The 25,809-nt window shown below is 40.0% G+C and overlaps 1 long non-coding RNA gene, 1 other non-coding gene and 1 pseudogene across 2 annotated transcripts; 2 read left to right on the forward strand and 1 right to left on the reverse strand.

The window, feature by feature from the left end:
- Window positions 1–437: 437 nt before the first annotated feature.
- On the forward strand, window positions 438–23,192 carry LOC125575469 (annotated as a pseudogene).
- Window positions 16,901–17,007, forward strand: LOC125589399. The gene has a single exon (XR_007325592.1). It is a non-coding gene; the product is annotated as a small nucleolar RNA R71 (small nucleolar RNA).
- LOC125588619 lies at window positions 21,531–25,084 on the reverse strand. Its single transcript, XR_007324753.1, has 2 exons — window positions 24,463–25,084; window positions 21,531–21,796 (listed from the first exon to the last, which is right to left on the reverse strand). It is a non-coding gene; the product is annotated as an uncharacterized LOC125588619 (long non-coding RNA).
- Between the last annotated feature and the right edge of the window lie 725 nt (window positions 25,085–25,809).

A 25,809-nucleotide genomic window follows, 5' to 3' on the forward strand; every position in this document is an offset into this window, starting at 1 on the left:
TTTATTTTTAAAATCTTATAATATCTTTTAAAAACATAACCTATTTTGTTTGTATTGATATTTTTATTTTACAATAACTTAACTTTTTCTGTAATTATTTAGTATATCATTTTCTATATTATAAACTATAATTCTTTAAATAAGAGTTTCGTAAAATTTATTAAAAAATTGATTAATATGAATAATTTTATTTTGATAGGCCCTTATAATCACCGGACAGGCTCTTACTGTTAGTTATCTAGTTCTTATGTAAGTTAATTATAATCACATCCTTTTTTTGACTAAAATCCATTTATATAGTTAGTAATCACATATAATCAATAAAGTAACATTCTAACTCGAGGACTCAGTATGTAGAGAATTTTTTTCTACTTTTGGAAAGAGAAAAGATTTAATATTTTTTAAATTTGTATAAATAGATGTAGCGGGGATGCACAAGAGAGTAGCAAAATAGAAGCAAACAGATAAAGATGTTTTGTAAAGAGGCGTCGTCCAGTCTCCAGACCTTAAACATAGCAAAGAGTCTCAGCTCTGAGTTCACTAAACCATCAGCACTCGTCAACCCCCTCTCGGCAGGACATCGTTACAAACTGTTTCCTCGTCCAATCAGAGGACGATGCACTGTCACAGCCTCAAAGTTTGATATTGATTGGATAACGAAAGATAATGTTAAGAAAATCAAAGTGAAGGGAATTATAACGGCCAAACAAGGCTTGTTACCTTCCGTTGGTGTAACCGATTTGCTCGGAGTTTCACTGCTCGTTGAGCTTATTAGCGCCGAGACCGACCCCCGTGAGTACAATTACAAGGCAAACATATTATTATTATTATTATTATTATATAAGAAGCTAGCACATTTTGAGTATATAAATTTATAATGTGAAGTAAAAAAGTAGGCAAATGCATCATTAGTGAATACTGGTAATGAAACTTAACCAAGTAATTAACACATGTCAGGGACGCTCATGGAGAAGGATCCGGTGAAGGATAACGCACGACGTGTATTGTTGGATGCACATGGTGAGGATCAGTACGAATGTGTGTTCGACATGCCCGAAGACTTTGGACCGGTGGGTGCCATCAGAGTTTTAAACCAGGATCTTAAAGAGATATTCCTCAAGGAAATGAAGCTTGAGCTACCCGACGGCTCCGTTACCTTTACATTTAACTCGTGGGTGGCCCCCAAGTCCGAAGACCCAACCAAGCGGACGTTCTTCTCCAACAAGTCCTACTTGCCTCTCCAAACTCCGGAGCCTCTTAAACAGCTGCGAAAACAGGAGCTGGAGACCTTGCAAGGCAAGAACCGTGAGCGAGCTGGTGAATTCGAAAAGTTCGAGCGGGTTTACGATTATGACGTGTACAACGATTTGGGTAATCCTGATAAAGATCCGGAACTTGCCCGTCCCATTTTGGGAGGTCTCTCTCACCCATACCCAAGGCGGTGCAAAACTGGTCGCAAACCATGCGACAAAGACCCCTCCGCTGAGACTCGTAAAGCATTGGAATTCTATGTCCCCAGAGACGAGGAGTTCACCACAGTCAAGGGTGCCCAATTCACGGGCACAGCAGTCTTGTCGGCTCTTCCTGCTGTGTTCCCACAGATTGAAGCTGCTCTGGTGGATCCCAACATGCCCTTCCCACACTTCAAGTCCATAGAAGATCTCTTTGAAGAAGGCATCGAGCTTCCCAAGGATGCTGGTCTTTTTCCTGTGATCCCCAGACTTGTCAAAGCTGCTGCTGAAGCTAATGATATTCTCCAGTTTGAATCCCCTAGTCTCCTTGACAGTACCAATTTTTAATCCTCCATTTATATTTTTATATCCAATTCTATACAGCTAGCTAGCTACAATTAATCTCACTTTACTGTATCATTCACTTTGATTCAGAGGATAGATTCTCATGGATCCGAGACGACGAGTTTGCTCGCCAGACACTTGCTGGCCTTAATCCCTATTGCATTCAGCTAGTTCAGGTAAGCTATATACGCTTTAACTAATAGTTTTTATTCTTCTTTTGATTGTTGCCAATAAAGCAAGATCCATCCCTATTATATTATTTAACAAGTTAGTATTTTACGTTGATTCTTAAAACGGTTAAATACATTGATAATCTTAATGAATTAATCGTATTGTAATTGTTATTATCAAAATTTCTATTTTAGTTATTTTCTATTTTGTTATTTTATCTTTCTAAAGCTATTTGAAATTCTTTTATGAACAATTCTGATATTATTTTTTTCAAAACTTAGTAATAAATTTATACTGGATTAATAAGAATTAGTTCTAAAATTAGTTAATTTTCAAAATATTTTCGATTTTTTTTTAAAAAAAATTATATTATATATATATATATATATACTCAGTGATACATAAACAAACATATTATTATTTTGTATATTATCTCTTAAGTAATTATGAGATTTTATGTAGTACATATTTACGGATTGGAAACATTTACTATTTTTCAAATAAAAGTTACTAATAATTTAAATTAGGAGTTTTTTTTTCTTCTTCTGATAATGTTTAGGTTTAGGACTTAATCCCTATTGCATTCAGCAAGTTCAAGTAAGCTATATACTTGGGCAAATCTCCAAAATAGCACATTTCTAATTTTATATCACAAAAATAGCACTCAAAAACTAAAATAACCAAAATAGCACATTTCTAAGTTTATCATTTGAAAATTTTAATTTTTTTATTTTTCAAAATTTGAAATCTTAAACCCAAAACCTCATTTCTCAACTCTAAACCCTAAACCCAAAACTCTAAACCCTAAACCCTAAATTTTAAACCCTAAACCGTAAACCCTAAACTCTAACCATAAACCCTAAACTCTAAACCCTAAACCCTAAACTCTAAACTCTAAACCCTAAACCCTAAAATTTAAACCCTAAACCCTAAACCCTAAACCCTAAATCTTAAACCCCACCCTTTAACTCTAAACCCTAAGTTTGTGACTTTTGATAAAACATTAAGTGTTATTTTTGTGACTTTTGACCTTGAGTGCTAGTTTGGAAACAAAAACTTGATTTAGTGCTATTTTTGTCTTTTTCTCTATATACTTTATTGAGTATACTGAGCCTAATACTTGTATAGAAACAGAGGCTCTCTATATACGGTATACTTGTATATAAGGAAACTCCACTTGTACATTCTCATTAATCTAAAATACATACATTTTAAGTTCTTGCTCTCTGGTTCTCAATATCCTTGATATGGTATCAAAGCATAACAACTTTTCCGCCATTTTTCTTCATTCTTGAGCTTCGATTCACATCATGAGTGCTTCGATTTCTCATCTCTTCTTCGATTTCGTCATCTCGATGGTGCTGTGTGTTCTGGATCTAATCGTTTTCGTCTATCTCGTTTTCGTGACTCGTCTTGCATGCTTCTGAGCTTCGATTCGACTTCGTCGAGCTCCGATTTGCATCGCTACCGTCACCTCTCTTTGTTCGTGTTTTCGATTCAGCTCAACTCCTCACCGTCACCGTTAACTCCGATTTCGCATCGTCACCGTCTTAGTTCGTTTCTTGATTTCATCCGATGACTACTGGCGATTCTTCTCGTTCGATTGTGGATCTGTACGAGAACCCTTACTATCTACACAACTCGGACCATGCCGGCTTGGCACTTGTTTCGGATCGTCTTGCCTCTGGAGCTGACTTTCATTCATGGCGTCGCTCTGTTCGTATGGCGCTCAACGTCCGCAACAAACTTGGATTCATTGATGGTACAATCTTTAAACCTCCTGCTGACCATAGAGATTTTGGTTCTTGGTCTAGGTGCAATGATATGGTCTCTACTTGGTTGATGAACTCGGTTTCCAAGAAGATAGGTCAGAGCTTGCTATTCATGTCTACGGCTGAGAGTATTTGGAAGAATCTCATGACTCGTTTCAAGTAGGACGATGCTCCTCGCATCTTTGAGATTGAACAACGTCTCAGCACTATTCAGCAAGGCTCGTTAGACATTAGTACTTACTATACAGAGTTGGTTACTCTTTGGGAGGAGTATCAAAACTATGTAGATCTCCCTATATGTACGTGTGGCAAATGTGAGTGTCATGCGGCTTCGTCTTGGGAACAATTGCAACAAAGGAGTCGTGTTATGAAGTTCTTGATGGGTTTGAGCGAGTCTTATGAATCTACTAGGCGTCACATCTTGATGATCAAGCCTCTTCCCCCGATTGAAGAAGTTTTCAACTTGGTTACTCAAGATGAACGTCAAAAGAACATCAAACCATCTACACGGGTTGATAACGTTGTTTTCCAGAACTCAACGAGCGAACTTGGTCTGTCTCCGTACAATGGACCTGTTGAGAATGCTGCCTGTGCTGCTGTGAACAACAACAACTATCGTTCCAGGCCACGACCTATCTGCACTCATTGTGGTATGGCAGGTCATATCGTGCAGAAGTGCTTCAAATTGCATGGATATCCTCCTGGACATAGGTTCTATAATAGCAATTCTCAGCGTTCTAATACTCAGACTGGTTCTTTGCAAAGATCATCTCAATCCAGGCCTGCGCAACCGCTTTCACAGCAGAATAATGTGGCTAATGTCACGACTGGTTCTTCGGTTGCTTCTCCTGCAGGAAATCTGAATCTTAATGCTTTTCATCCTGATCAAGTTCATCAACTCATTCAACAGTTACAGTCTCATCTACGACCTCCTGAACCTGTAATTTCACAGTCATCAGTTAATGCGTCAATAACAGATACTGGTTTCATGGCTGCTCAATCTTCAAGTGGTACTGTCTCACATACCTTTCCTTTTCCTTCCACCAGCCTTCGTTTTGAACATCATTCTTTGACTTTCCAACACCAAACACTTTCATCTTTATCTACACATTTGCCTTTGGGTTCTTGGATAATAGATAGTGGAGCGACTACACATGTTTGTTCTGACTTAGCTATGTTTAGTTCAGTTTCTCTTGTTTCAGGGGTCACAGTTTCTCTTCCAAATGGAACGAAGGAACCGATCACTCATACTGGCATAGTGCATTTGTCTGACACTCTTGTTTTGCATAATGTCTTACATGTGCCTTCTTTCCGTTTTAATCTCATCAGTGTAAGTAGCTTGTTACAAAAACATCGTCATTCTGCTCATTTTTTCTATGATTCTTGTCAAATACAGGAGCATACTCAGGGCTTGATGATTGGTAGAGGTTCTGTGATTCACAGTCTATACATTCTTGATCAACATAATCATTCTCCGTCGTTGAACTTCTGTGGATCCTTGAAGGTCGATGGTTTTCTTTGGCATCAACGTCTCGGACATCCATCTTCTGCCAAGTTACAACATCTCTCTGCTGATATTGCTTTAGATAAGTCCTCTATTCTTGAGTCTCCTAGTTGTACCGTGTGTCCCTTAGCTAAACAACGTCGTCTTCCGTTTCCACATAAGAATAACATGTCTGCAGAACCATTTGATCTTATTCATATAGATACTTGGGGTCCCTTTTGTGTTGAGTCTGTTGAGGGTTACAAGTATTTTCTTACAATTGTAGATGATCATACTCGTGTAACCTGGATCTATATGATGAAATATAAAAGTGATGTTTCTGTTATCTTGCCTTCCTTTGTTACTCTTGTGCGTAATCAGTATAAGGCCAATATTAAAATGATACGAAGCAATAATGCTCAAGAACTTGCGTTTTCTAATCTGATAAGAGAGCATGGTATCTTACATCAATTTTCATGTGCTTATACTCCTCAACAGAACTCTGTTGTTGAGCGTAAGCATCAACATCTTTTGAATGTATCTCGTGCTTTAATGTTTCAATCTCGAATCCCTTTACAATATTGGAGTGACTGTGTTCTTACAGCAGTTTTCTTGATTAATAGAACACCTCTTTACTTTTAAACAAGATTTCACCATATGAGAAGCTTACAGGAAAGAAACCTGATTACAATTTTCTTAAGTCTTTTGGGTGTTTGTGTTACGCATCAACTTTACAAAAGGATCGTCATAAATTTTCTCCAAGAGCTGAGTCTTGTGTGTTCTTAGGTTATCCATCAGGAATCAAAGGTTACAAAGTTCTGAATCTTGAAACTAGAACTGTTTCCATTACACGTAATGTTCTTTTTCATGAGACTGACTTTCCTTTTATGAAACTTGATAGTGATTCTCAGCCTGAAAATGTCTTCTCTAGATCAATATTGCCTTTACCTGTTCCTGTTGAACTTGATTCTATCATTCATGATATTCCTGTGCATTCTCATGCATCATCTTCCACATCATCTTCTGCATTCACATCGGTTCCTCCGAGTGTTCCTGTGACTAGAGATGCTGTGGCTTCTGGAACTTCCGCTACTGAACTTGACAGAGCTAGGCCAAAACGAGCAGGTAAGGCACCCACTTATCTCTCCGATTATCATTGTTCTTTGATCTCTATGGATTCCTCTTTACAAAATCATTACGTTGCCAATATTATTTCATCACCTTCCCCTGAACCACTTTATCCTCTCTCCTCTGTCCTTTCTTATGATAACATTTCTTTTTCCTACAAAGATGCTGTTCTTACATGTTCCCTTGAGACAGTACCTACATCTTTTAAGTAAGCCGTGAAGTCTAAGTTCTGGACACAAGCGATGAATGTGGAGTTTGAGGGAATGGAACGTAATAAGACTTTCTCTGTTGTTTCTCTGCCCCCGGGTAAAAATGTTGTGGGTTGCAGATGGATCTATACGATCAAGTATCATGCTGATGGCACGGTGGAGAGACCTAAAGCACGTCTTGTTGCTGATGTGTCGAGTTTTAACCCGATTATCTAACTGCAAGTGCACAGTAAAGTGCGCAGTAGTAATGCGGGATCGAATCCACAGGGACCGATGATCACACGTAGAGTTGCAGACAAGTTAATAGCTACAGCGAACAAAGATATAATTTTGATGGTTTTTATTTAATTTTCTTTAGTGTCACAAAACATAAACAAACTGTAAAAAGATGATTTAAACGATTTGAAAACTATTTTAAAACAAACGTTGGGCATTGGGAATTCTCAGGGATTTCTTTTTAATCAAGATACAATTAATGGCAGACACAGGGATATATTAAGAACCGTCTAGAACTCAAACACGATATTAGAATTAACCTACTTCCGTAGCGCTAATTCTCTATGTTATAGAAATCTCCACACTAACTTCCGCTGAGTTTCAATTTCTAAACAAGCATTAAGAACAGGTTCAATATGTTCACAAAGCGCAATAACATCAACTTCCGAGGGTTAAGGACACTTTGCTCATCTAAAGTATTTTCGGAAGTTCAAACAATCACTTTCGGTGCATCAAACAATCTGAAATCATGAACTAAGTGATCAATTCAGTTCAAGCAGTAAGAAATCCATTAGATGAAGAACCAAAACGTAATCCCTTAGTCTACACACGTTTTATGAATCAAAACATCAAGAAATCCCCTATGAGAACCCCTAAACCCAACTAGATGACTACTCACACATAACTAAGCAAGAACAACACGATTTTGATGAAGAAAACATGATAAGATTGAATTAAAACAGAGTAAAAGTTCAGAAGATCTTCTCCAAATGGTTTTGAGATGAACTCCTTTACAAATCTTCACAAATCACACAAAACAAGTAAAAACTCTCAAATCTCTCTCAAGAACTTGTAAATCTCCTTCTTGGTCGTCCCTGGTCTTTTCTGAGTCTCAAAAGTCGAGTCCTCTGTCTATTATTGAGGGGAGTGGGTAAAAAGGAGTGAAAAGCTCGTTTGTGCGTGTGGAGCCCGTAGAGCGTGGGATAGGTCGATCCACATGGACCGGATCGGTCGATCTAGTGCATGAAAGCGTGGGATCGGTCGATCCACATGTACCGGATCGGTCGATCTCACGTCCTGTGCGATCAATACTTCTCATTCGGTCCATTGTTCGGTCCATCTTGCTTCTGAATAAATCCCGAATGCGTTCTTTTCTTGCAAGCTATCTAGTAACCTGCATATTACACTTAAGAACACCAAAACGCATCAAATAGACCAAAACATTAATTAAAACCGACCATTTAATTTCTCCAAAACGAGTTTAAAACCGTTAAAAACACGGAATATCAACTCCCCCAGACTTGAATCTTTGCTTGTCCTCAAGTAAAGAGGATTAAAATTTGGGAGCTCACTAACCCTCAGTAGACCTTACCTTGTGATTTCGCTAACCACTTAAATCAGAGACTGTCAAGGCATTCATTCCAAATCCCCACCAAGACCGCGCAAACCTTTCCATATTTCAGACCTGCAAGTCTCAGTTTCAAGTAATCAACTCTTTACATTCATTAAAAAGGGCGTGACCTTTCCACCAAAGATATCTCCATCAGGTATAACGGGCTTGGTGTTTGGGAGGCTGTTTTAGTGTTTAATTAGGTGAGGCTCAAGTGTTTGTGGGTATCAGCGATAACAAAAAATGCAAAACATTATGCAAAATCGCTGGAGAAACCGAGTATATTGATAACCACGTTTTCGAACTGCTCAAGTCTCAAATGATCAAAACCCAACAAATCTCAAACTCTAACCCCAAATTTAAACAACGCATCATCTCTGGTACACAAAATAAAAATAAAATGTCTAAATCAAATCTACTGAATGAGATATAAACATGAACTCTTTTTTTTTTTTTTTTTTTTTTTTTTAATATGATTTATTATTATTATTATTATTATTTTTATTATTATTATTATTTTTTTTTTTTTTTAAGTTTCAGAACGAAAACTTATACAAACCGAAATCGAATATATACACTGCGATGCAATCACACACTTACAACACCCAATTTTTCTATTTACACCTCTAGACACACAGGTCCGTGTCTAACCACCTAAATGTTCCGATCCTACCTAAGCAGTCGGATGAACCATGTCTACCCTAATCTCTCCATTGTTTTTGCACATGTATGCACATATAATCAGTGTGTAAGAATGCATGGAGATGAAATAAAAGGGTAAGGTGTAGGTGTGGTACCAAACTATTGATGAGTCTGGCCATTCAGGATTATTAAAGAGTGGTAAAATGTGGTAAAGAAAATCCTGAATGTGTATATGGTGTACCGTTTCCTGATGTTGATTCCTGGTCAAAAGAAATTAAATTCATTAATGGTCAAAAATAGTTGAGTCGATTACAATTCACCGAGACTTGATAAAAGATTTAAGGAGAGGTTGTTTGGTCAAGTGGTTCCTCGGTTTGTCTGCGCTAACAGTCCTGAAAAATGGCCAATATGAAATGTAATGCACAACACACAAGGAAATAGTCTAATAATCATAACAGGGTCTGATAAAAATACGTAGAGAGTTTTTAGAGTTTTTTTTTTTTTTTTTTTTTTTAAAACACAAAAAAATCCGATAAAGTAAGAAAAAAAAAAAAAGAAATAATAGCAATATGGTACATAAGTAGCATCCTCCCCCAGACTTACTTCACACCGTCTCGGTGTGAAAATAATTCCAAGAGAGATTACCGATCAGGCGTTGCGGTCAGTGCGCCTCTTCGAGCGCCTCTCCAATGCTCCATCATCATCAGAGTCCTCCGCTGCCTCAGGTCCAGCAGCGGTGTCGTGAGCGCCTGAGTCGTCATCGCTATCTCCAGAAACAGCTGGCTGTGATGCGCATCCCTTCTTAATGTTGCAGATTCCCTTCCACATCTTCAGCAGTATTGAGTTGTTGGTTTGATGGCTCTTGATGGACCAAGCGTTGATCTCAGCAGCGGATGCAGTAGCGGGAGGTGCTGGTGGCAGCATATACGGAGTGAAATCCGTGGGGAAAAGACTTTCCTCATCTTCAGGTTCCTCCTCTATATCATCATGTGGTGCCTGCTGGTGTGTCGATGATGATGCGACTCCTTTCTTCTTCAGTGTCGCGGGTCTGGTGCAGAGAGATGCAGGCGGTGGTAGAAATATGAGGGCACCTGGATCAGTCAGCTCGGTGATGGCGGTATCGGGTAGTTTGACAAATTGCTCTCTCCCTTGTGGGTCCTGGAACTGGTAGATATGAGGGGCTGACTTGTCGATGCTACCTCGCCAAGGGCCGGTGAGGTAGTGGCTGCTAATGAGTGCTCTCATGTCGAAAAAGTTCTGATGCATCCCCTTCTTATCCACCACTCTGTCAATAGGTGGAAGAAACACTCCACATTGCCTTAAGATCTGTGTGATAACCGCTCCAAACCCACATCTCTTCGTGTCTGAAACTTTGAAGTACGCAAGCTTCTCCGCGATCACAGCTCCTATGTTTATGTCCTTCCCGCTAACATAGGTAATGTCTGCGCCCTGAGGCCATAGGTGTCCAGCCCCGATGAACAGAAGAGCTAGCTCATCTTTTGTCACTGCAGCGGGTTCTGTCTTCCCATAGATAACACTGCTGATCACTCTCACTGCATATCGCAGAACAGGGCTACGAATTCTAGCTTGCTTGGCCTCTCGAGAGATGAAGTTTCCTGAAGCGATGAATTTCCAGAAATCATTGTGTTCCGGGAAGTCAGGAACACAAGATTGACGTCCTTTCCCGAACCCAAAGACGTCGCACAGCTGAAAGATGGTCATGGAGTGGAACTGCCTGTTCACAATGAAGGAGAACATTGCCTTATCAGCTACCGGGTTGTCCTCGTCAGGATGGTAGAGGCGGGCTGATGCGAGGAACTGCCTGGTCAAATCAGCATAGCAATCACAGTGGAGATCGAAGATGTACCCCAGGCCAATCTTCTCGAACAAGGCTTCAATATCCTCGGTTATCCCCAATGCATCTGTAGTGTCTCTGTGAGCGAAGCGCGACGGACATATTTCCACTCCCCTCATCTGCTCGTAGAAATCATCATCATGTATATCCCACTGCTGGGTTATCTCTCGATTCGCAGGATGAGACCTATCCGTCTTTCGGAAATTGCCCTTTGTGCTGAGCCTAGCAGTCTGTACCGAGGAACTCCCACGCTCACCCTGCTTCTTCTGTCTCTTAGGCATTATCTGCAAAATTAATTCATCAAAACCCAAGTAAGAGACAAATAGAAAAACACTCTTATAAAATCAATTCTGATCAATCCCCTAAACATGTAAAAATTTAGCACACATCTCTTCTCAAAACTCAAAATAACACATCAAACACCATTCCAATTTTCGTTTTTCAATTAAAGTCCAAAATTAAAATTTTTATTTTTCAGTTCCAAATTCATAATTGCTTAAAGAAATCATGCTGCAAAGTGTTAATCATCATGAATATTCAAGCATTTCATTCAAACAATTAGAATTTCAGTTTTAATTTGAACTTTTATCAACATTATGACCATTGGAAATTATTTCTCTAAAATCCCAATTCAACCCACGAAATTGGCAATCAGGGTAACCCATGAGTATAATCATCACAAACAAACCATCCTAGATGCCATTCCATTTAGAATTCGGAGATTCCTCTACATCTAACCCTAGGGCGATTTTAGATTCCAAATTTAGAGAGTCATACCTGTGTCTTGATGAAAACTGATGGTAGATATGGATAGAGCTTGAAAAACTTATGAGTTTAGCACCAAGAATTACAAAAATCGGATGAGAAATGAATGAAATCGAATTGGTTGTTCTTGAGAGGTTTGAGAGAGTTTGAGAGGAGAGGAAGATGAAATTATGAGTGTTTTGATCGAATTTTCGCGAGTTGGGTGTTTGTATGGGTGTTTTCCGGTTTAAACTAAGTGAAATTAAACCGGACAATACCTACCTTAGATCGACCGATCTGTTTCACCCGATCGACCGATCTGTTTCACACGGATCGACCGATCTGTTACTGAGATCGACCGTTCTGTTTAACCTGGATCGACCGATCTGTTACTGATCGTGATACATGCCTGAAAATCATCTAAAAACACAACCAAAAATCAATTCACACAAGAAAATATAATCACAAAAGAGAAAGAAAATCAAACCATGTGGGTTGCCTCCCACTCAGCGCTTGTTTAAAGTCGCGAGCTTGACTATTTTGTTGTCCTTAGGCGAGATCGGGTTCCGATAAAGGAATGTTGGTTCCTTCTTCGGGTTTTGCATCTGTGAAGTAAGGTTTTAGCCTCTGCCCATTGACTGTGAACTTCCTCCCATTCTCTTCCAAGACAACAGCTCCATAAGGTCTAACCTCTGTGATGGTGAAAGGTCCGGACCAACGAGACTTAAGCTTTCCAGGAAATAGCTTGAGTCTAGAGTTGAACAGAAGGACTTTGTCTCCAGCAGCGAAGTCTCTCGGGATTATCTTTCTGTCATGCCACGCCTTAGTTCTTTCCTTGTAGATTTTGGTGTTCTCATAGGCGTTCAACCGAATCTCGTCCAGCTCGTTCAACTGAACCATCCTCCTTTCTGCAGCGGTTTTAATGTCGAAGTTCATCAACTTCGTTGCCCAAAAACCACTGTACTCCAATTCCACAGGTAGGTGACAAGACTTTCCATAGACCAGATTAAAAGGAGTGGTGCCCAAGGGAGTCTTGTAGGCGGTTCTATACGCCCATAAGGCGTCATCAAGCTTCACAGCCCAGTCTTTCCTTGTTTTGCCTACAGCTTTCTCCAAAATCCCCTTGATTTCTCGGTTCGATATTTCAACCTGCCCACTTGTCTGAGGATGATAAGGTGTAGCTACCTTATGCTTTACTCCATGTTTCTTCAGCAGTTTATCGAACGTCTTGTTGATGAAGTGAGAGCCTCCATCACTAATAACCACTCTCGGGATCCCGAATCTTGGAAAAATGACTGTCTTGAACATTTTCTTGACAACACTAGAGTCATTTGTCTTGCTGGCTACTGCTTCCACCCACTTGGAGACATAATCAACCGCAACCAGGATGTACTCATTTCCATAAGAAGATGGGAAAGGGCCCATAAAATCAATTCCCCACACATCAAAAACTTCAACTTCAAGGATGAAATTTTGGGGCATCTCATTTCTCTTACTGATGTTGCCCTTCCGCTGACATGCATCACACTTTGAGACAAACTCATGGGCGTCTCTGAAAAGTGTAGGCCACCAGTAACCAGCCTGCAGGACCTTAGAAACCGTCTTGAATGTTGCAAAATGGCCTGCGTATTCTGAACTGTGGCAGTGGAAAAGAATCCCTTGCATCTCATTCTCCAGAACACATCTCCTGAATAAACCATCTGAGCATCTCTTGTAGAGGAAGGGATCATCCCAGTAGTAGTGGTTCACATCTCTCATGAACTTCTTCCTCTCATACCCCTTCAGGTTCGGTGGTTCAATTCCAGCACATAGGTAGTTTGCAAAGTCTGCAAACCATGGGAGATCATCCTGAATTTGTCTCATGACACAGCAATCAGCCTGATCCAAATACTCATCTTCCAGCAAGGTGATCACATAGACATTCTCCTCGGGTAATGTATCATCCAGTGGTGTTTCAGCTTCCACTCTCATTCGGGAAAGATGATCTGCCACTCCATTTTCTGCTCCTCTCTTGTCTCTGATCTCAATATCAAACTCCTGTAGCAGTAAGATCCACCTTAAGAGTCTCGGTTTAGCATCTTTTTTCGTCATCAGGTACTTCAAGGCTGCATGATCTGTGTGCACAATTACTTTCGAGCCCACCAAATAGGACCTGAACTTCTCGAAAGCATAAACTACTGCCAGCAACTCCTTCTCAGTGGTAGCATACTTGATTTGAGCATCATCAAGCGTTCGGCTGGCATAATAGATCACATGGAGTTTCTTGTCTTTTCTCTGCCCCAAAACAGCTCCAATCGCGTAATCACTTGCGTCACACATTATTTCAAATGGCAAGTCCCAATCTGGTGGCTGCACAATGGGAGCACTGACTAGAGACTTCTTGAGAATCTGAAACGCAGCGAGGCAGTCAGCATCAAAAACAAACTTCGCTTCTTTGCACAGCAGACGGGTGAGTGGCCTCGCTATCATAGAGAAGTCTTTGATAAACCTCCTGTAGAAACCGGCATGTCCCAGAAAACTCCGAATATCCCTCACTGTCCTAGGAGGCTGTAGGCTGGTCATAACTTCAATCTTTGCTTTGTCAACCTCGATACCCTGCTCTGATATCCTGTGACCCAAAACAATGCCATCTTTCACCATGAAATGGCACTTCTCCCAATTTAGCACCAAGTTCTTCTCCTCACATCTTTCCAGCACCTTGCACAGATTAGCAAGGCAGTCGGTAAATGAAGAACCGTAGACTGAGAAATCGTCCATAAAAACCTCCATAATGTCCTCAATAAGATCAGTAAAGATCGACATCATGCATCTCTGGAAAGTGGCAGGAGCATTGCACAATCCGAAGGGCATTCTCCTGTAGGCAAAAGTACCGTATGGACAGGTGAATGTTGTCTTCTCTTGGTCCTCTGGATGAATGGGTATCTGAAAGAACCCGGAGTAGCCATCGAGAAAACAGTAGTAGGGGTGGTTGGCTAGTCTTTCCAGCATCTGGTCAATGAAAGGAAGTGGGAAGTGGTCCTTCCTTGTGGCTGAGTTTAGCTTCCTGTAGTCAATGCACATCCTATGCCCTGTGACTGTTCTGGTAGGAATCAGCTCAGCCTTCTCATTTGTGATGACAGTGATGCCACCCTTCTTAGGAACCACATGAACCGGGCTCACCCAAGTGCTGTCTGAAATTGGGTAGATCACCCCTGCACTCAACAGCTTTAGAATCTCCTTTTTCACAACTTCCATCAGTTTGGGATTCAGTCTTCGCTGGTGCTCTATGGACGTCTTTGACTCATCCTCCAAGTGAATCTTGTGCATGCAAAGATCTGGAGAAATACCTGTAATATCATCCAAAGAGTACCCCAATGCTTTTCTATACTTTCGCAATTTTGAAAGAAGCAAAGCGGTCTCCACATTATTCAGGTTAGCACAAATAATAACAGGATATGTGGAATTCGGTCCCAAGAATGCATACCTCAGCCCAGCTGGGAGGGCTTTAAGTTCCACCTTTGGAGCATTCTCCTCACTCCAATCTGGTTGGGAGGATGACGGTTTGACGGTTTTATCGGTGCCTGAGTCTTCAAGGCTGACATAGGCGACATGCTTCTCAATCGGTGAGGCTGAATCCAAAATCTCAGAAAATCCAACCACTTCTTGGTTCATGAACCCGAACTCACTCTCCCTTTGGGTCAATGCGACTTGTAGAGGATCATCAGTGTGCAACTCTTCATCCATTTCCTCCACCAGTTCAGTCAATGTATCAACCCAGAAAGTCTGTCCATCAATAGTCGGATTTTTCAGCACCTTCTCCACATTGTATCTCATCGCCATGTCTCCTAGACGTAAGTCTATATGCCCATTCTGTACATCAATCATGGCTCCAGCAGTAGCTAAAAACGGTCTGCCCAAAATGAGAGGATCTTTAGGTTCCTCTTCCAGCTCCAGAACTACAAAATCGGTAAGCACATATCCCTTTCCAACACCAACAGGGATGTTTTCTAGTACACCGACTGGTCTTCGCACTGATCGGTCAGCAAGGACCAAGGAGATCCTTGTAGGTTTGTAGTTCGTCATGCCTAGCCTCTCAGAGACAGAGAAAGGCATTAGGCTCACTCCTGAACCCAGATCGCAGAGACTCCTCTCAAAGGTAAGTGATCCAATGCGGCATGGTAGAACAAATGCTCCGGGATCTTCACGCTTTTTAGGCATGACATTTTGTAGAACTGCGCTACATTCCTCATTGAGCATCAACACACCACGCTCTAGGCTCATCTTATCGGTAAGAATCTCCTTCATGTACCTTTTAAGAGAAGGTACCATCTTCACCGCTTCAACGAATGGCAATCTCACATGTAACTCCCCAACAAGGTTCTTTAGCTTCTCGTACTCACGTTCTTTGATCTTCTGCCTTGGTCTGGATGGGTATGGAGCCTTAGGAACATAAGCAGGAGGCGCCACATACACCTCTTCAGGTTCAGAGGAATTTGGCTTTGTTGACACGGGATCGGTCGATCCAGAAGGACCGGATCGATCGATCTCCTTCCCCTTGGATCGGTCGATCTGTTTCTGAGATCGGTCGATCTCTTTCTCATTCGATCCCTCAATCATTTTTCCACTCCTAAGTGTTATAGCATTCACAAACTCCTTGGGATTCGTCTCTGACTTCCCTGGTAGAAATCCAGGTGCTGTTCTGCTGCTGGAGGCGGTTTGAGCAACTTGCTTTTCCAAAACTTTCAAATGGGTGTTCAAAGTTTCAAACTTCCCATTAAGCTCTCCATACATGTTATCCACCTTGGTGTTTATCTCTGCAGTGCTATTCTTCTGACCTTCTAGCACCATTTGCAGCATCTTCTTAATTTCGTTATCCTGAGAAGACTGTGACGAAGAGGCATTCCCTTGATTCTGGTAGTTGTTGTACTGCTGCCTTTGCTGAAATCCTGAGTTGCCCGAGTTGTTCCCCTGATATTGATTTCTGTTCTGATATCCTTGGTTGAACACACTCTGGTTCTGATTCTGGTTCTGCCTGTTTCCTGCCTGAGGGTAGGACTGATGTTGTGGATTCTCCACATTGTTGCTCCGGTAAGACAGATTATTTTGCTGATTTTGACTCCATCCAAGGTTCTGATTGTAGCCTCTGTTGTAGTTTCCTTGACCACCAATGTAGTTCACATCAGCTTGCATATCATCTGAATCATCACCAACAGTTTCTTGTGAGGAACGATAGCCTTGCTCCTCCACAAATTTCACAGATTTCTGATCTCTCTTGAGAAGCATCTCAATCTTGGCATTCAGCTCATCTATCTTCTTGGATTCATAACCAACACCCTTCTGGCTGGTGTCAAACCTTGACTTGCGGTTTGCTTTGCTGGATGACAGGTTGTTCAGCAAGGTGTAAGCTTCTTCAACAGTCTTGGTCATGAAATCACCATTACTTGCTGTGTCCATGGCATCTTGACTCTCTTCATGAACTCCATTATAGAAAATGTTCAGCAAGCTCACATCAGTGTAACCATGGTGAGGGCAGTCCTGTGTGTACTCCTTGAAACGCTCCCAAGCCTCATGAAAGCTTTCTGAATCAAGCTGCTGAAAGCTTCCAATTCTGCTTCTCAGATATGTGGACCTTGACTTGGTGAAGAAATGCTGTAGAAAAGCAGCTCTTGTCTCTTCCCATGTAGTAAGAGATCCTGGAGGGATGGACTTTAACCATCTGATAGCTTTATCAGCTAAGGAAAACGGGAACAACCTGCATTTCAAAGCGCCTTGAGGAACTCCATTATGTCTGCTGGTGTCACAGACTCGCTCAAAATGCTCCAAGTGATACATCGGGTCCTCAGACGGGTTTCCATGAAACGGATTTTTCTCCACCAAATTAATGAGACCAGTCTTGATCTCAAAGTCTCTTCTCTCAATGGGAGGTGGGCGAATCCCAGAACGATCGGCATAGAATGCATCTGGTGTATCATAATGTGCAAGCGTCATCCTAGGCATGCCATAGTCTCCAGCCTGTTGTCTTGCAGCTACACCAGCCTGCTGATTATCACCAGCATTGTTGCCTTCTCGTTCATCTACAGGAATTGGATTTTGCGGGTTGTCCTGAAACTGGTCTTCTTGGTGTTCAGCCATTTCAACCTCTTCAGCGGACTCAAGTCTTTTCTTTTTCACTTGTCTCTCTAGGCGGCCGAGCTCTAACTCCAAAGGTATTAAATTCGATGATCCTTTGCTTCTAGTATGAAATCCGCTCATTCACCTGAAAACACAAACAGAAAGAGAAAGACAGAAACATTAGACAAAATAAAAATGCTATAGTCTTAAACTGATCATTAACTCTAGGGTGACCAAATGGTCCCCGGCAACGGCGCCAAAAACTTGATGTGTCGAGTTTTAACCCGATTATCTAACTGCAAGTGCACAGTAAAGTACGCAGTAGTAATGCGGGATCGAATCCACAGGGACCGATGATCACACGTAGAGTTGCAGACAAGTTAATAGCTACAGCGAACAAAGATATAATTTTGATGGTTTTTATTTAATTTTCTTTAGTGTCACAAAACATAAACAAGCTGTAAAAAGATGATTTAAACGATTTGAAAACTATTTTAAAACAAACGTTGGGCATTGGGAATTCTCAGGGATTTCTTTTTAATCAAAATACAATTAATGGCAGACACAGGGATATATTAAGAACCGTCTAGAACTCAAACACGATATTAGAATTAACCTACTTCCGTAGCGCTAATTCTCTATGTTATAGAAATCTCCACACTAACTTCCGCTGAGTTTCAATTTCTAAACAAGCATTAAGAACAGGTTCAATATGTTCACAAAGCGCAATAACATCAACTTCCGAGGGTTAAGGACACTTTGCTCACTTTCGGTGCATCAAACAATCTGAAATCATGAACTAAGTGATCAATTCAGTTCAAGCAGTAAGAAATCCATTAGATGAAGAACCAAAACGTAATCCCTTAGTCTACACACGTTTTATGAATCAAAACATCAAGAAATCCCCTATGAGAACCCCTAAACCCAACTAGATGACTACTCACACATAACTAAGCAAGAACAACACGATTTTGATGAAGAAAACATGATAAGATTGAATTAAAACAGAGTAAAAGTTCAGAAGATCTTCTCCAAATGGTTTTGAGATGAACTCCTTTACAAATCTTCACAAATCACACAAAACAAGATAAAATCTCTAAAATCTCTCTCAAGAACTTGTAAATCTCCTTCTTGGTCGTCCCTGGTCTTTTCTGAGTCTCAAAAGTCGAGTCCTCTATCTATTATTGAGGGGAGTGGGTAAAAAGGAGTGAAAAGCTCGTTTGTGCGTGTGGAGCCCGTAGAGCGTGGGATCGGTCGATCCACATGGACCGGATCGGTCGATCTAGTGCATGAAAGCGTGGGATCGGTCGATCCACATGTACCGGATCGATCGATCTCACGTCCTGTGCGATCAATACTTCTCATTCGGTCCATTGTTCGGTCCATCTTGCTTCTGAATAAATCCCGAATGCGTTCTTTGCTTGCAAGCTATCTAGTAACCTGCATATTACACTTAAGAACACCAAAACGCATCAAATAGACCAAAACATTAATTAAAACCGACCATTTAATTTCTCCAAAACGAGTTTAAAACCGTTAAAAACATGGAATATCAGTTGCCAAAGGGTATACACAGCAAGAAGGGCTGGATTATACAGATACTTTCTCTCCTGTTGCGAAAATGACTAGCGTGAAGCTTCTTCTTAGTCTTGCTGCTTCGCATGGATGGAGTTTGGATCAAATGGATGTTACTAACGCCTTTTTGCACAGTGAACTTGATGAAGAAATATATATGAGCTTACCTTTGGGCTATACACCTCCCCCTGGCGTTGTTTTGCCTCCAAACCCGGTTTGCCATCTTCACAAGTCACTTTATGGCCTTAAGCAGGCATCTAGGCAATGGTATAACTGTTTCTCTTCAGTCCTCCTAGCTAATGGTTTCTCACCTTCTCCGGGTGATCACTCTCTTTTTGTGAAGACCTCTGGATCGTCTTTCATTGCATTGCTTGTCTACGTTGATGATATTCTAATCACCAGCAATGATCCTCAAGCTGTTCTTGATGTAAAGAAGATTCTTCATCAAGCGTTCAAGATCAAAGACATGGGTCAAGCTCGGTTCTTTCTTGGTCTTGAGATAGCACGGAACTCTACGGGTATTTCTGTTTCTCAGCGAAAGTATACTTTGGATCTTCTTGCTGATACATGGCTACTTGCTTCGAAACCATGCGCTGTACCTATGGATCCTTCCATTCCTATGAGTGCTACTACTGGTGTTTTGTTGACTGATGTTACATCTTATCGTGAGCTAGAAGGACGGTTACTATACCTCACGATAACTCGTCCTGATATAACATATGCTGTGCATCGTCTGAGTCAATATCTCTCGGCTCCTACTGATGTACACTATCAGGCTGCTCAACGGATCCTCCGATATCTGAAGTCTAATCCAGGTCAAGGTCTTTTCTATGCAGCTAATTCAGAGACCTGCTTGAATGCCTTTGTTGATGCAGATTGGGCTTCATGTCCGGATACTCGACGTTCTGTTACTGGATTTTGCGTTTATCTTGGAAAATCACTGATTAGTTGGAAGTGTAAGAAGCAGCAGACAGTAAGCAGAAGTAGTACCGAAGCTGAGTATCGGAGTATGGCTTTGGCGACTTGTGAGCTTATCTGGTTGCAGCAGCTGCTTACGGATTTGAAGATCAAAGTTCAGCATACTGCTAAGCTCTTCTGTGATAACAAGTCAGCGATCCACATTGCCACAAATCCTGTGTTTCATGAACGAACGAAACACATTGAGATTGACTGTCATACTACACGTGATCAGGTTAAGAAGGGATTCATCAAGCTTATTCACGTGATCAGTGCTGACAATCATGCGGATATCTTCACAAAACTGCTTCATCCATCACCTTTTCATCATATCCTTGCTCGAATGTCAGTATCAAGCCTCTTCTCTCCATCACTACCATCTATTTCATCACCTCCACCTTCCATTTCATCACTTCCACCTTCCGTTTCAGAGGCTTGAGAGGGGCGTATTGAGTATACTGAGCCTAATACTTGTATAGAAACAGAGGCTCTCTATATACGGTATACTTGTATATAAGGAAACTCCACTTGTACATTCTCATTAATCTAAAATACGTACATTTTAAGTTCTTGCTCTCTGGTTCTCAATATCCTTGATATACTTCTACGATTTAACTACTAGTTTTTATTTTGATTGTTCCAAGTAGCTTGCTTAGGTTAGAAGAAGCCTAAGTCAAAATCTTAAAAGAAAATAGATGTAGTGAGGGGTAATTGAACAAGAGGCCCTTCGTCACACATAAACTTCACTCTACCACTACACTATAAAAGACATTTTTGTAATTTGGAGCCCCAAAAAATCTATATTTCTTTGGGGGCTAAGACAAAAGTCTTTTTTTATTTTATTATATGGTGTGCACGGTCCTGATTGTTCCCAGTAAAGTAAGATCCATACGTTACATGTTTATGATTTTTTTTTGTTTTTAAAAAAAAAGCCAGCTAGTTAAAGATCAGATCACGTTAACTGTTGTTATAGGAGTGGCCGTTGAAAAGTAAACTGGACCCTGTGGTTTATGGTGATCCCAACTCACTTATTACTAGTGAGATTGTGGAAAGAGAAATCAAAGGAGTCATGTCATTTGATGAGGTAAAAAAATTAATAAATATCCATCAGGTTTTAAGAAGAAAAAAAACATATATCCATCCATCCATATGGAGTATTTCCATAATGAATAAATATCAATGGATGTGTGCATGCAGGCTCTGGAGAACAAGAGATTGTTCATGCTGGACTATCATGATTTGCTTCTACCGTATGTGAACAAAGTGAGAGAGTTGGATGATAGCACCTTATATGCTTCTCGAGCACTATTCTTCCTCAGCGATGATAGCACATTGAGACCTGTTGCCATTGAGTTGACTCGTCCCCAAGATGTAAACAGACCCCAGTGGAGGCAGGTATTCACGCCAGGATATGATGCTACCTCCTGCTGGCTATGGAGTCTTGCTAAGACTCACACTATTTCTCATGACGCTGGTTATCACCAGCTTATTTCCCACTGGTATTGAACAAACTAGATGTATATATATGGTTATTTTGTTGACAATAGTATTTAGTTTGAACTGTATAGACATTAATACACGTATATTTTATAGGCTGAGGACTCACTGCTGTATAGAGCCATATATACATTATAGCGGCAAACAGACAACTAAGTGCCATGCATCCTATCTATAGGCTTCTGCATCCCCACTTCCGCTACACCATGGAGATCAATGCTCGTGCACGCCAAGTTCTCATCAACGTAGGTGGAATCATTGAGTCTTGTTTCTGGCCCGGAAAGTATTCGTTGGAGCTAAGTTCAGATGTCTATGATAAACTGTGGAGGTTCGACAGGGAAGGCTTACCTGCAGACCTCATCAGCAGGTACATAATTCCTAAGATTAATGTTTTAGAATTTGTTTTTGTATACAAAAGATTGATGTTTTGCTTTTAATTAATACATTTTGGTTTAAAATTAAAACGTAAATTAAAATTTGAAAATTTGAATAGTTAAACTTTATTGGGAACCAAATAAAACTAACAAAAACTAATCAATAAATATATTTAATTTTTATTGATATGCATGCAAATTCTAAGCTTAATCTTTTAAATACAGAGCAAGTACATATTTTATTTGGTTTGATAAAAAAATACTTATTTCTTTGTATATATTTTATACTAGTTATGCTAACAATATTTTTACATAAAACAAAAAAAATGTGATATCAAAGGGGGCTGGCTGTGGAAGATGAGACAGCGGAACATGGGCTACGCCTGACAATACCAGATTACCCATTTGCGAATGACGGTCTAATGCTGTGGGATGCACTTAAGGAATGGGTAACAGACATGTGAATCACTATTATCCAGATGCGGAACAGGTCAAGTTGGATGAGGAACTCCAAGGATGGTGGAGTGAAGTGAGGAACATAGGGCATGGAGACAAGAAAAATGAACCATGGTGGCCTGTCCTCAAAACACAAGATGACTTGATTGAAGTGGTGACTACTATTGCATGGGTGGCTTCAGGTCACCATGCAGCTGTGAACTTTGGCCAGTACGGGTATGGGGGATACTTTCCCAACCGACCAACCACATCAAGGATAAAAATGCCAGTGGAAGAGCCGACAGAGGAAGAGCTAAAAGAGTTCTATGAGGATCCAGAGAAGACCATGCTTAAGACATTCCCGTCGAAGAAGCAGGCGACCATAGTGATGGTGACTTTGGATCTTCTATCAGCACATTCACCAGATGAAGAATACCTAGGAGAAAACGCAGAAGCGTCTTGGGCCCACGAACCTGTCATCTATGCTGCATATGAACGATTCAAAGGCAAGCTCCAATACCTAGAAGGAGTGATAGATGAGAGGAACGTGAATGTTTCTCTAAAGAATCGAACTGGAGCAGGTGTTGTTAAGTACGAGCTTTTAAAGCCTATCTCTGAACCAGGCGTTACTGGGATGGGTGTTCCCTACAGTGTGTCTATCTGATCTAATGCATTTTGATCTAATGCATTGGATGTTATCATCTACGTTTCTCCCAAGTTATCATCTATGTTTTTTTGCTTTTGCAATAACTAATGAATCTCAACCTGCTCAAAAGTACCTTGTTTGTGCTGGGAAGCGGTAAAGGATTTTGATGTTGTTATTTCTTTTGGGGATAATTAAGACTTAATGTGTGGTTATTTTATGTGTACTGGACCAAATATTGTTGGACGTAGGGAAACGACCCGATCGAGTTGGCCTAACCTAATGAAGATTAATTGTATTCAAGTATAGAAAGTTAAAGGCTTATGAAAACAATATTACCTGGAAAACTTTATGAAATCGTTGAAAATTCTAAACCAGATCGAGTAAACTTCTTAGATAAACATAAAAAATACTGAAATTGTATTATTATAATAATAACGTTTTATACAAGAAGAGATGTGGAAGAAGCTAGTGGAGAAACCATCAGGATCTTGAAGTGAGAGAAGAAGAGATGTGGAAGAAGCTAGTGGAGAAACCATCAGGATCTTGAAGTGAGAGAAGAAGAGATCTGTAGTAAGGAGGCTCTCCAGTTACTTCAATGGAAATCAAATTGAATCAGATTCGCGGCCATTGCCAGGTAATTTATCAATCTGGCTTCTTTCCAACATTCAAACATAGGTGGAAATTTCTGATTTAGAATTTGTCAATGGTTATCAAATAAACACCTCAAAGTTTTAAAGCAGAATTCTATAAAAATGCTCCAACAAAATTTCATTGTTTTTTTAATACCCAAACTTATTATTATCCGGTTTAATATCTAAATTCTTTATTTTCTTATTTTAACACACGTAATTTTAAAATTTTATTCATTTTAATATCCAAATTATACTAACTTATATGACACATAGTACACTCGAAGAAAAGAGCCTTCTTTTATTATAACGTTGTGTGATTTTAGATAACTTAGAGCATCATTATCCTAGAGACCTCTTAAGGGTTTCTTAATTAATTTTTAATACTATTTAAGTAGTAAATTTGGTTAAGAGACTTAGTTAAGAACTTTCAACTTTTATATCCTCCATTGCAAGTCTCTTGTTTAAGGGTTTTTAGAAAAAGTTTTTTATTAAAATGATCATAGAGGTAGAAGTTTCTATAAGATGAAAATTTAATTAGAGCTTATCCAAAACAAGTGAAGAGGAGTAAAAAAAAAAAAAAAAAAAGTGAAGAGGAGTAAACAGATGCATGATTGAATCTATGGCAATGAAGAAGCAAGAGTGAGAAATTTCAGAACTGTCACTTAAAATGACTTATTATAAAGAACCAAGTAATGAAATCAATTAACCAGAGAGATGGAAGGAGAAGGTTCTGCAACGAGAGAGAGTGTGTGAGTGAGATGAGAAAAGGGGAGGAGACACTACTTGAGTTTGAGGATGAGTAAACACAAAGGCATCAGAGATAAGGAGTAAGCTATGTTCAGCTTTGTACCTGAGTTTCTGCTGCTCTTCCTTTTCTTCATTGGCTGCAGTCATTAGCTCATCAAACTTCTCTGACTTCCCAAGCGTAATTTCAATCTGCAAGACCAAAAAAACAAAGAATCAAATTTTGATATCTCACGAAAAGTTCATCTGTTTAGTCATTTATACTATCCACTTATCTTATCAATAATACAACTTCTTTGCTTGGTTTATTGTTTGTTTATGGACAAAAGCAGAAACCCAATCTGTTTTTAAAGATCTTTATCCCACTTCTCTTTTTCAACGATCAGCAAGATTCAAAGGTTACTCAAACCTCAGGACCTGTAACCAATAGATAGAATTTGAACTAGAAGATGCCTTTTAATAGAAGACGATTAGCTGTATTCCAAGCCAAGCAAAGTACAAGTAACGTAACTCATATATCCTTTTACTGCAACATCAATGCTGGACTCTTGCGACATATCTAGAACACAAATAATTTATGGATATATCCACTAGATATTCTTATGATTGATAAACATTAATGCACAAAGAAAAAAAAAGATGAACACGATCAAAAACCTTAACATAGTTTTTCAAGCTAACAAAACATAAGTTGACCTTAAAGTAGAACACAAAAAAGGAACAAGAAACTCTCTTACTAGACTTGATTAATCTTCAGGATCAAAAGGCCTGTTGTCAAAATCTTCTCTGTCTTCAGCTATGTCAGGGACCTTTGAGACAAAATCTCAACTTGTTCTGCAAACGTTTTGCTTCCAGGTAATCCGATATGATTCACCATCTGGTTCCACCGACTTCTACAAAAGTCAAAAACAAAACCCAGTTGCACAATCTCTGAAAATAGCCGTTTACAGATCCTATAACATAAGTAATCAACACACCAATCAAAGCTTACACCTTTGTGATTCTCACAAGACAGCTAAAGTATAGAAATTTCCAGAAAGATTGAACCTTTTGATGGATAAGAGTCAGACAATGATCTCCTCGATCGAAACAGATCGTTGATTCCAGAAATAAATAGAAAAGTGTGTACCTTGGCTAGGTTGACGTAGAAGAACAATGGTTTCTTGGTGTTGGAAACTTGAATCCGGTTCTTCTTCTGGGAATCAACGGCCAAGTTCATGTTGTTCACTCCGTCTGTTATCTCTTCCATGGATGCTGATTCGGAATCTGTAAGGGAGAGTCAAGTGATATCTTGCATATTCACATTGTTTTATCCATTTATTCATGTGCATTTTCATCATATAGATTAGGTTAAGCCATGTCTAGGTTGCATTTTGCATACATATGTCTCCATTAGGTATTGGAGTACCACATGGAGTTCCTGGAGACATTTGGGTACATTTGGAGCTCAAGG

Source organism: Brassica napus, chromosome C6 (genome assembly GCF_020379485.1).
Source record: "Brassica napus cultivar Da-Ae chromosome C6, Da-Ae, whole genome shotgun sequence".
Lineage (NCBI taxonomy): Eukaryota > Viridiplantae > Streptophyta > Magnoliopsida > Brassicales > Brassicaceae > Brassica > Brassica napus.